Source organism: Amphiprion ocellaris, chromosome 11 (genome assembly GCF_022539595.1).
Source record: "Amphiprion ocellaris isolate individual 3 ecotype Okinawa chromosome 11, ASM2253959v1, whole genome shotgun sequence".
In the NCBI taxonomy this organism is placed as follows: Eukaryota; Metazoa; Chordata; class Actinopteri; family Pomacentridae; genus Amphiprion; species Amphiprion ocellaris.
In genome coordinates this window covers 33,773,626-33,783,208 of record NC_072776.1, presented here as the reverse complement: position 1 = coordinate 33,783,208, position 9,583 = coordinate 33,773,626, and positions in this window count along the sequence as shown.

Below are 9,583 nucleotides of genomic sequence, written 5' to 3'. Positions count from 1 at the left end.
TGCTTATCATATCAGTCTTGAGTTTCCAATGACTCCTATGATGGAATCATCTTTATCGCCCAAAAACAATCCTACATTTTGGTTCTTTTCAGACCGTCCTGAGCGGGTCTTGGACTTTTATTTAGGAAGAGTTTAGGTTTGGTTTTGGTCCCAATTTTGTACTGGTTTTTGATTTTTTAGGACTGGTTTTGGACTGTTTCTAAAACTGGTTTCAGTTTTGGGTTTGGACTGGTTTCAGATTGTATTCTGACTGGTTCTGAACATTTTTTGAACTGGTTTAGGTTTGATTTTGGCCCTGGTTTTAGACCTTTTTGAACTTTTAGGACTGGTCTCAGACTGTCTTGGGCGGGTCTTTTTTAACCCCAAGAACACCAAACCTACCATCAAGCATGGAGGTGGCAGTATCATGCTCTGGGGCTTTCTAGAAGAGCTTCTGGACTGGTTTCAGACTGGATGTTGGACTGGTTCTGGACTTTCTTGGGACTGGTTTATGTTTGGTTCCAGTCTTGGTTCTCCTAGTTTTGGATGTGATTTAATGTGATTTAAAGTTGGTTTAGGATTTATTTTACTCTGGATCTGGTCCTGGATGAGGACTGGTTTCAGACGGTCTTGGGCGGGTCTTGGACGTTTTTTAGGAGTATTTAAGATTTAGTTTTGGTCCTGATTTTGTACTGGTTATTGACTTTTTTAGGAATGGTTTCAGACTGTTTCTAAAACTGGCTTGAGTTTTGGTCTTGGACTGGTTTCAGACTGTATTCTGACTGGTTCTGAACATTTTTTTTGAACTGGTTTAGGTCTGATTTTGGTCATGGTTTTAGATCTTTTTAGGACTGATTTAAGACTGGAGCTTTCCACAAAGTAAATGGAATAATGAAGAAGGAGGATTACCTCCACATTCTTCAGGAGAACCTAAAACCATCAGCAGAAGGTTGATCAGCAAAAAGCCGGTCTGCTAAGCATTAGAAGCTGCTGGAACACAGCTGTCAGGTGTATTTTACAAGTGTTTGGAAACTTTTGTTCCCGCCTGAACCTGCAGCATCAGGATCAATATGAGCGTCTCTAACCAGAAAGAACTACACATGTGGAACAACAGTGACGGTGACTTCATTAGTGTAATTCTAAATTAAACTCGACATGGAGACAAGATGAATCACTTTTTCTTCACATTGGACACTTTGCTGTTTAATGAACATCGTTTTGTGGAGACAGAGTTTGAATGACTTGTTCAAAGAAGTGCAGCATCAAAATGAAAACCAGACCAAAGTCGTTATAAACTGGAAATCAAACATCTCTGCATACAAAAGAAGGAAGGGAGGACAGCAGATATATTGTTGGGGGAGGGTGGGAGGGAGTCACAATGTGCGGTTGGATGTTAAATATGTTCAGCTGTCCTATAAAAGTGAAATACGCAGTCATTCCTTAGTAATCATTAACAGAAACACACCAACACACTTCGCTCCCGTCCTTCCTGTTTCACACTTGTAACCGACCAAAGCTCTCACAGCCGAGCGAGTCTCGGAGAACTCTGCGTGAACTTTTTGCGTTTGAATTATTAAAGTTAATATTTATGGCCACTCTGTGATGAGAGGCTGATTAAAGCCCCACCCAGCGATCTAAATGGCTCTCAGCCCGGTGATGTGACCTGAGGAAGAGCAGCAGGAAAGTCACCTCCACAGATACCTGCACTGCCGTTCCAGTGTTTTTCTTTACAGGATGAACATTTTTGGAGATAAAAGGACGGTTTAAAGAGCTAGTCGCCTCCATCTCCGGTGGAAATCGTGCCTTTGTGAACACAGAATCCGGCTTCTGCTCCATCCAAACTGCTGAGCGTCACTTTAAGCTCCACTCTGCTTTAATGCCATTGCGGCTATCTTTGGACGGCCACCTTCAATATTTGATAGAAACCCTCGGTCACAGGTAGAAATATCTCTCCCCGGAGACTGCAGACGTCAAAGGTTTTTTATCTCTACTCATCCAGCGTGTTGACATGCAGGCAGCGTACAAGATTCAGGCTACATGTTTGTGGCACAAATTCCCAATAAATCAACTATTTTAGCCACGAATCTGAAACAAAAGTCCACATACTTCAGAAAGTATTCAGAGCCCTTCACTTTCTGCACACTTGGTTGGGAGAAATTTTTAAAAAATAATAGTAAATACAACATAAACGACAAATCTTAACAGCAATTATATTCTATTAAGACATAGAACTTGAATGCTTTTTGATCAGTATAATTCTTTCAGCAGTCACATTGGTGTATGATGATGAAAATACACCTTTTCATTCCTGTATAGACGAGTCAACAGAGCGTTTTAGTTTCTCTACACACAGTTCAACAGAGCCGATATCTTCATTGTTAACCCTGAGCAGGTAAAGGTGGACTTTGCAACAGATCAGATCTTTATAAATACTACAAAACAAATTACTATATAAAGTAAAAATAAAAAATTGCTTTAACCAAAAGTATGGGTTTACAGTTGTTCACCAAACTTATGTGGACTGGATAGTTATGCGTTCATCCTTTCGTGAGTTTAGAACAGCCTCACAGGATGATGCTGCCACCGCCATGCTTCACTGTAGGGATGCTATTAGTTACTACTTGAAAACAAATGTCCAACTGAATCAAATTTTCTTTCTTTTGTGGCCTCTTAACTTCTCCTGAGTGATTACGATTGACTACAGCTGCTGACTCCCATATGTGTCATGCATTCATCCTTTCTGGAGTTTAAACCAGCCTCCCTGTCACTGCTACTAAGAAGCAACCCCATAGGATGATGCCGCCACTGCCATGCTTCACCGTTGGGAGGCTATTAGTAGGTTATGGGGCTACAGTCTGTTCAAAACACCTAAAGCCTATGGAAAACTTACCCACATCTCAATGTCAGCACCTGTAGATATATTCCATTATACAGGACTGACATCATGTGATGGCAACGATACTTTCCAAGAGTCACTGTGTTTCCATGTAGTTGTTAAATAATGTTCATAGCTGATTTACACGATTGGTAATGACTCAGAACACTCCTAATATGACACAAAACCTGTTCAAGATAACTCAGAATTACTGGAAACATGCCCAAAATTACTCTAGATCCATCAAAAATTACTTGAAACAGGTTCAAAACGACAAAACAAATGTCCAAAATGACTCAAAGCCTGCCCCAAATTACTCAGTATTTGTCCAAAATGAAAGACTTGTCCTAAAAAAAAAGTAGAATCACTTTGAAATGTGCTACAGTTGTTCAGAATTGCCAACATCCTCTTTGATGTCAATATTAGCATGGTCAAAATCTCTCTATCTAGCAATTCAACCTGATGAAAATTAGATTTCAGCTCAAAGTTTCATTTTAACAGGTCTGTTGTGACTGCGACTGTTTTAATTTCATTTAGACTGAATCCATAAACAGATCCTAATCCTGATCCAGACTCCATCTGCTGCTGCTATTGAAAGATTAAGAAGCTGCTGGATTAACGTATACAAAGAGCACGGCTCGATGTGAAGCCTGAAAAATGACACCAAACAATTTGTTTTAAAGGGGAATAAAAGAGCTGCACCTCTGGATCAAACCACGGGAGACGGCACTGAAACAAAAGATGGGTATTAGTTACTGTTGGTGTCTAAGTGAACGACTGAACAAATACCTGTTGGGAACACATGAATAACAGTCGGTGGACATATTAACACCTACAGGAAATACAAAACTGACCACTTATACTATTTGTTTGCTGTGTCAGAGTTCCCATAAAGGTTTGCACATTCTAACCTTAAGTATGAGTTTAGGTGTCTAAACCCAAACAAACACAAACTGTAAATGCAAGTAAACACCAAGTGAAAAAAAAGCGAGGATTATTTCTACATTCTTCAGGAAAACCTAAAGCCATCAGCAGAAGGTTGATCTTGGACACAGTTGGATGTTTCAACAAGACAATGAGTCCAAACACACATCAGACGTGGTAAAGAAATGGTTCCATCAGGCTGGAATGAAGGTTCTAGACTGGTCTCCCCAAAGTCCTGACTTAAACCCATCAAGAACCTGTGGACTGATGAAGAAACAAGTCTGAGTCAGAAAGACGACAAGTTTAGTTGAACTGAACTAATTCTGTCCAGAGGAGTCAAAGATAAACCAGAAGATTGAAACCAGAAGAACCCAACTGAGGAGGAAATGGACAAATTTAACCAAATATTAACTTTTCTGTATATTTTCATGTTTACTCAGAGGAGTCAGCAGCTGTAGTCGACTGGAATCACTCAGGAGAAGTTAAGAGGTCATGAAACTAAGAACATTAGATTAACAGAACTTTCTACATCAACAAAACTGATCATAAACCATAAACCTTTAATAAATCTATGAAAGAACTAAAACACAGTCGTTTTTGTGACAAAGATTCGTGTGTTTAAATGATTCAATTACAGAAAATTCAGAGTTCTAGAAGTCATTGGAAACTCCAGACTGTCATGATATATGTGGTCTTTCCAATAGGATGGAAACTTTTGTTTATGACTGCATATCGCAACTTAAATCTCTGAGTTATCTATGATTTTGTGCATTAAAATCCATCTGTTATTGAATGAAATACACAAAAAACGATATATAATAATCTAAAGCAGCAAGTAAAGCCTCATAAAGTGTCAGTTTAAACGTGTACAGAAGCAGAAAGAAGGCGAGCCAGTAGAAGCAGAAATGTAAAAGGCTGCTGAAGAGTCGGGACAGAAATCAGTTCAGGACATGTCTGTGACTTCGTGTTCACATGCATTATATAGTATAGGATGGATCAAGCCATGAAACATTCATGTGGATGTATGCAGAGGGAATATTACATCCAGTTCAACATGGGATGAGTTTATAAGGTGAACATTTCTCACACTAAAAACACTTGGTGGTGTTTTCAGGTCCTACACAGTCTGTAATCAGAACAGGATAAAGGATAATTGTGGTTTATTCCATCCTGCTGTATTTCCTTGAAGTTTAACAAAGTTCCATCTTATCTTGTCTCGTAGGTGTCTAATTTCTTTTTTATGTCTGCTGTCATACAAGTGTTTTAAATGGAGAATCTGTGGCTGAAAACGTGGCTTAAAATATAATCACTACAATTATCGCTAAATAATCGATTAATTGATCAGTCAAATTAAGTCCGTGTTATGGTGCTGCTGTTTAAGTCAACAGACACGAGTTTGTGATACAGGAACTATGTCCCAGTTTATCCCAGTTTGTCTTTAAAACATGAGCTCTTGTTGGAGGTCATGAACCACCACAGACGTCTTTGTCATGGTGGCTGTTACAGCTAATTTACAACACATTTTCACTAAAAACTCGAAAGATAACAAAAATGTGCCCAAACTGCCCAATGAACTTGTCAAATATGCCTCAAAAATGGCCAAAAATAACAAAAAAATTGCCCAAAATGATTCAAACTTGGCCAAAATAACCAAAATTGTTCCAAATCAACACAAAACTTTGTCCTTAAATAGGGCGTCTTTTACCTGCTGTCTTGTATCGTCTGTTAATGCTTTGACAAACATGCCGTATGTTTTCCCCTGAAGACTGACTCCGCACAGAAACATCCAGCTGTTTGGTCCTCCATGTGGATGAAATGACAACAGTCTGTTACAAAGCGATTACAGTAGCAGCCACGACACAAAGTGGAAAGAAAAACCAAATGTGAAGTAAAGGGGATGAAAGGGAAGGAGGGATGAGGTGGAAGGAAAACAGGATTAGAGGCGACACAAAGACGGGGATGGAGAGATTAAAGGGAAAGCTGATCGGAGGATATGAGGTGAGGCATGGTGACAGTTCAACAAAAGCTAAAGAAACAGACGTCTGGTTCTTCATCAGCCCGAGTGATATTAGAAAAGACTTGAAAGGCCGAGACACTTGTGGACATTAAACTCCATCAGCCTGTGGTGAAGCTTTCTGCTAAACAGGCTTTCGTGTTCCATTGCTATTAAACCCTGGTTTCTATTGAACAGCAAAACACAACTGACTCAGCTGCACTGAAGTGTGTATTTTCTGTTTTCTCCTTCATGCAAAACAACAACAACAAAAATGCAGTTTAGTTTCCCTAAAACCTCACATGGAATCAGAAATCTTCATAAAATTGTAAAATCTTCTAAGTGCAGACTTTAGACTTCACAAAATGTCATAACCCTAAAACAAAACTACAAATACAAGAGACCAAATGACCAAAATCAGATATAAAATGACCAAATCGAGACACAAATCAATACAAAACAACAAAAACAAAGAACAAAAGGGCCAAAACAACAAAAAAGTCACAAAACACAATACAAATCTGCAAAAACTAGATTCATAACGACCAACATGGAACACAAAATGGCACCAAACAACAAAAACAAGACAAAACGGCCAAAACAAGATACAAATCTACAAAACAATGAGAGACAAAATGATCAAAACAAGACAGAATCAACCAAAATTGTCCAATATGACTCAAAAATCACCCAAAATAACAGACAACCAAAATTTGTCCAAAATATTACTAAACTTGGCAAAAATGACAAAAATCTATCTAAATGGTTTACAAACTTGACCAAAATGAGTCAATATGACTCAAAACTGCCCAAAATGACTCAAAACTTGGCCCAAATGAGTTGTAACTTCACCAAAACAACTAAAATTTGTCCAAAATGTTACTAAATTTGCCAAAAATGACAAAAACTCATCCAAACTGCTTACAAACTTGACCAAAACAACACAATGTGATTCAAAAATGACCCTAAATGACTCAAAAGTTTTCTATAAGGACTCAAAAAATAATCAAAATTTGTCCAAAACAACACAAAACTTGTCAAAAACAATCAAAATTTGCCTGAAACAACTCAAAACCTTACTGACTTGAAGCTTGGCCAAATCAACCTAAATTTGTTCAGAATGTTTCTAAACTTGCAACAAATGACAAAAAATGCATCCAAACAGCTTACAAACTTGACAAAACAACTGAAAACTTATCTAAATGACTCAAAAAAGTGGCCAAAATTACCCAACATTGTCCAAAAAGACACAAAACTTGTCAAAACTGACAAAAATGCGTTCAAACTGAGTAAAAGCTTGACAAATATGACTAAAATTGCTCTAAATAACAAAAAATTGCTGAAAATGACTTGAAATTTGGTCAAAACAACTATAATAAGATGAAAAATACGCATCCAAATTGCCTACAAATATGACCAAAATGACTCTTTATGATTTATATATTGCCCCAAATGACTCAAAATATATCTAAACTACTCAAAAAGTGACCAAAATGACCCAAAATTTGTCCAAAAAGACACGAAACGTACCAAAAATTGCTTGAAACCTGGCAAAATAACCAAAATTTGTCCAAAACAACATAAAACTTATCAAATTTGTCAAAACCTTACCCAAACTATCTATAAACTTGATGAATATCTCTCAAAAAATGCCCAAAAGAACTCAAAACTTGACAAAAATGACTTGAAACTTGGCCAAAACAGCCAACATTTGCCCAAACCGTTACTAAACTTGCCAAAGATGACAAGCATGTGTCTAAAATGCCTACAAACCAGACCAAAATGACTCATTCAGACTCAAATAATGCCCCAAATGACTCAAAGCTTGTCTAAATTACTCCAAAAGTGACCAAAACGATCCACTATTTGTCCATAAAGACACCAAACTAGCCAAAAATGTCAAAAACTTATCCAAACTGCTCAAAAAATGACCAAAAGGACTCAAAATTTGCCAGAAATTATTTGAAACTTGGCCAAAACAACCAAAATTTGCTCAAAACATTACTAAATTAGCCAAAACTGACAAAATCACATCCAAACTGCTTACAAACTTGACCAGAATGACTCATCATGACTGAAAAATACCCCAAATGTCTCAAAACCTGTTCAATATGACCCAATAACATGCCCTAAATGATGAAACCTTCCTAATACGACAGAAAAATCACAAAAATATGTCCTACCTTAAAACTTGTCTCAAATCCTGCCTAAAGTCACCCAAACTTGCACAAACCAAACAAAACTGGCAAAAAAAGACAAATTTGTGTCCAAACTGCTTCCAACCTTGACCATTAATAATCCTGCAGCAGGTTGTTGCATCAGTTGTTAAACACGCTGCTGATTTTATCTCCAGACTCTCGGATCTGATGTTTTCATCCAGAGTGTTTCTGTATTTTAACTTCTATGAGTCTCTTCATCCGTCCAGAGATAATTTCCGGTTCTGAGACTTTCTTCTCTGCGACTACAACAGCACAAATTTCCTGCAGCAGCTCGGTTTGGCCGATAATCACTCACTTTCCCCTAATTTGATCTTTTACTTTTGGTTTTTATTCCAGTCAGAGAACATCTGTTTCTGATGGAGGCCGGAATGAAGTGAATGTTCGAGGAGACCAGGAGACAGACGGAGGAACGGGGAGGAAAATATCATGTTTTTATGGAGAACATCCACTGAGGAGCCAAATATTATAATATCCTCACAACACCATGAAGAGTGATTTTTACTTCTGAGAACGTTTTGGACATGTTTCCCCTCACAATGGACAATTTCTGAGTCAATTCTGAGTCATATTGGGCAAGTTTTCAGGTCGTAGTGGACAATGTTGAGTCTTCTTTGACAGGTTTTGAGTTCCTTTAAAGAATTTTAGGTCGTTTTTGACGTTTTCGTCAAGTTTCTGCCGCTTTCGTCAAGTCTTGAGTGATCTTGGACAAGTTTGGACAAGCTTGGACAAGTTTTGAGCCAATATGACTAAAAATAATAGATATTTTGAGTCATATTGGTCAATCTTTGAATCAATCTTGAGTCATCTTACACAAGTTTCAAGTTACTTTGGAGACTTTTGTGTAGTTTCGGACAATTTCTAAGTCAATTTAGGCAAGTTTTTACATAATTGTAGATACATCTTGAGTCATTTTCGACAACTTTCAAATGATCTTGGACATGTTTTTTGCCAGTTTGGAGAAAGAATCTTAAGTCATCTTTGACAGGTTTTGAGTTTCTTTAGAGAATTTTGGATAATTTTTTGTTGTTTTCGAGAAGTTTTTGCTATTATTGTCAAGTCTTGAGTGATGGAATCATTTCAGACAACTTTTAAGTGATTATGGACAATTTCTGAGTCATCTTGGACAAGTTTCAAGTCATTATAGACAACTTTCAAAACATTATGGAGATATTTTGAGCCACATTGGCTGGTCTTTGAGCCATTTTGGACATTTTAAAGTAAACCTGGACAAATTTTAAGTCATCTTTGACAGGTTTTGAGTTACTTTAGAGAATTTTAGGTCATTTTTTGGTGTTTTTGACAAGTCTACGCCATTATCGTCGAGTCTTGAGCTATCTTGGACAAGTTCTAAGTTATTTTGGACAACTTTGTCACTTTAGACAAATCTTGAGTCATCTTACACAAGTTTCAAGTTATTTTGGAGATTTTGTGTTGTGGACGAGTTTGAGAGTCACTTTACACAAGTTTCAAGTTGTTTTGTCAATCTTTTGTTTTTAAACAATTGTAGATTTATCTTGAGTCATTTTTGACCCATTTAAAAAGATTTTGGACACATTTTTGTTAGTTTGGACAAATTTTGAATCATCTTAGACA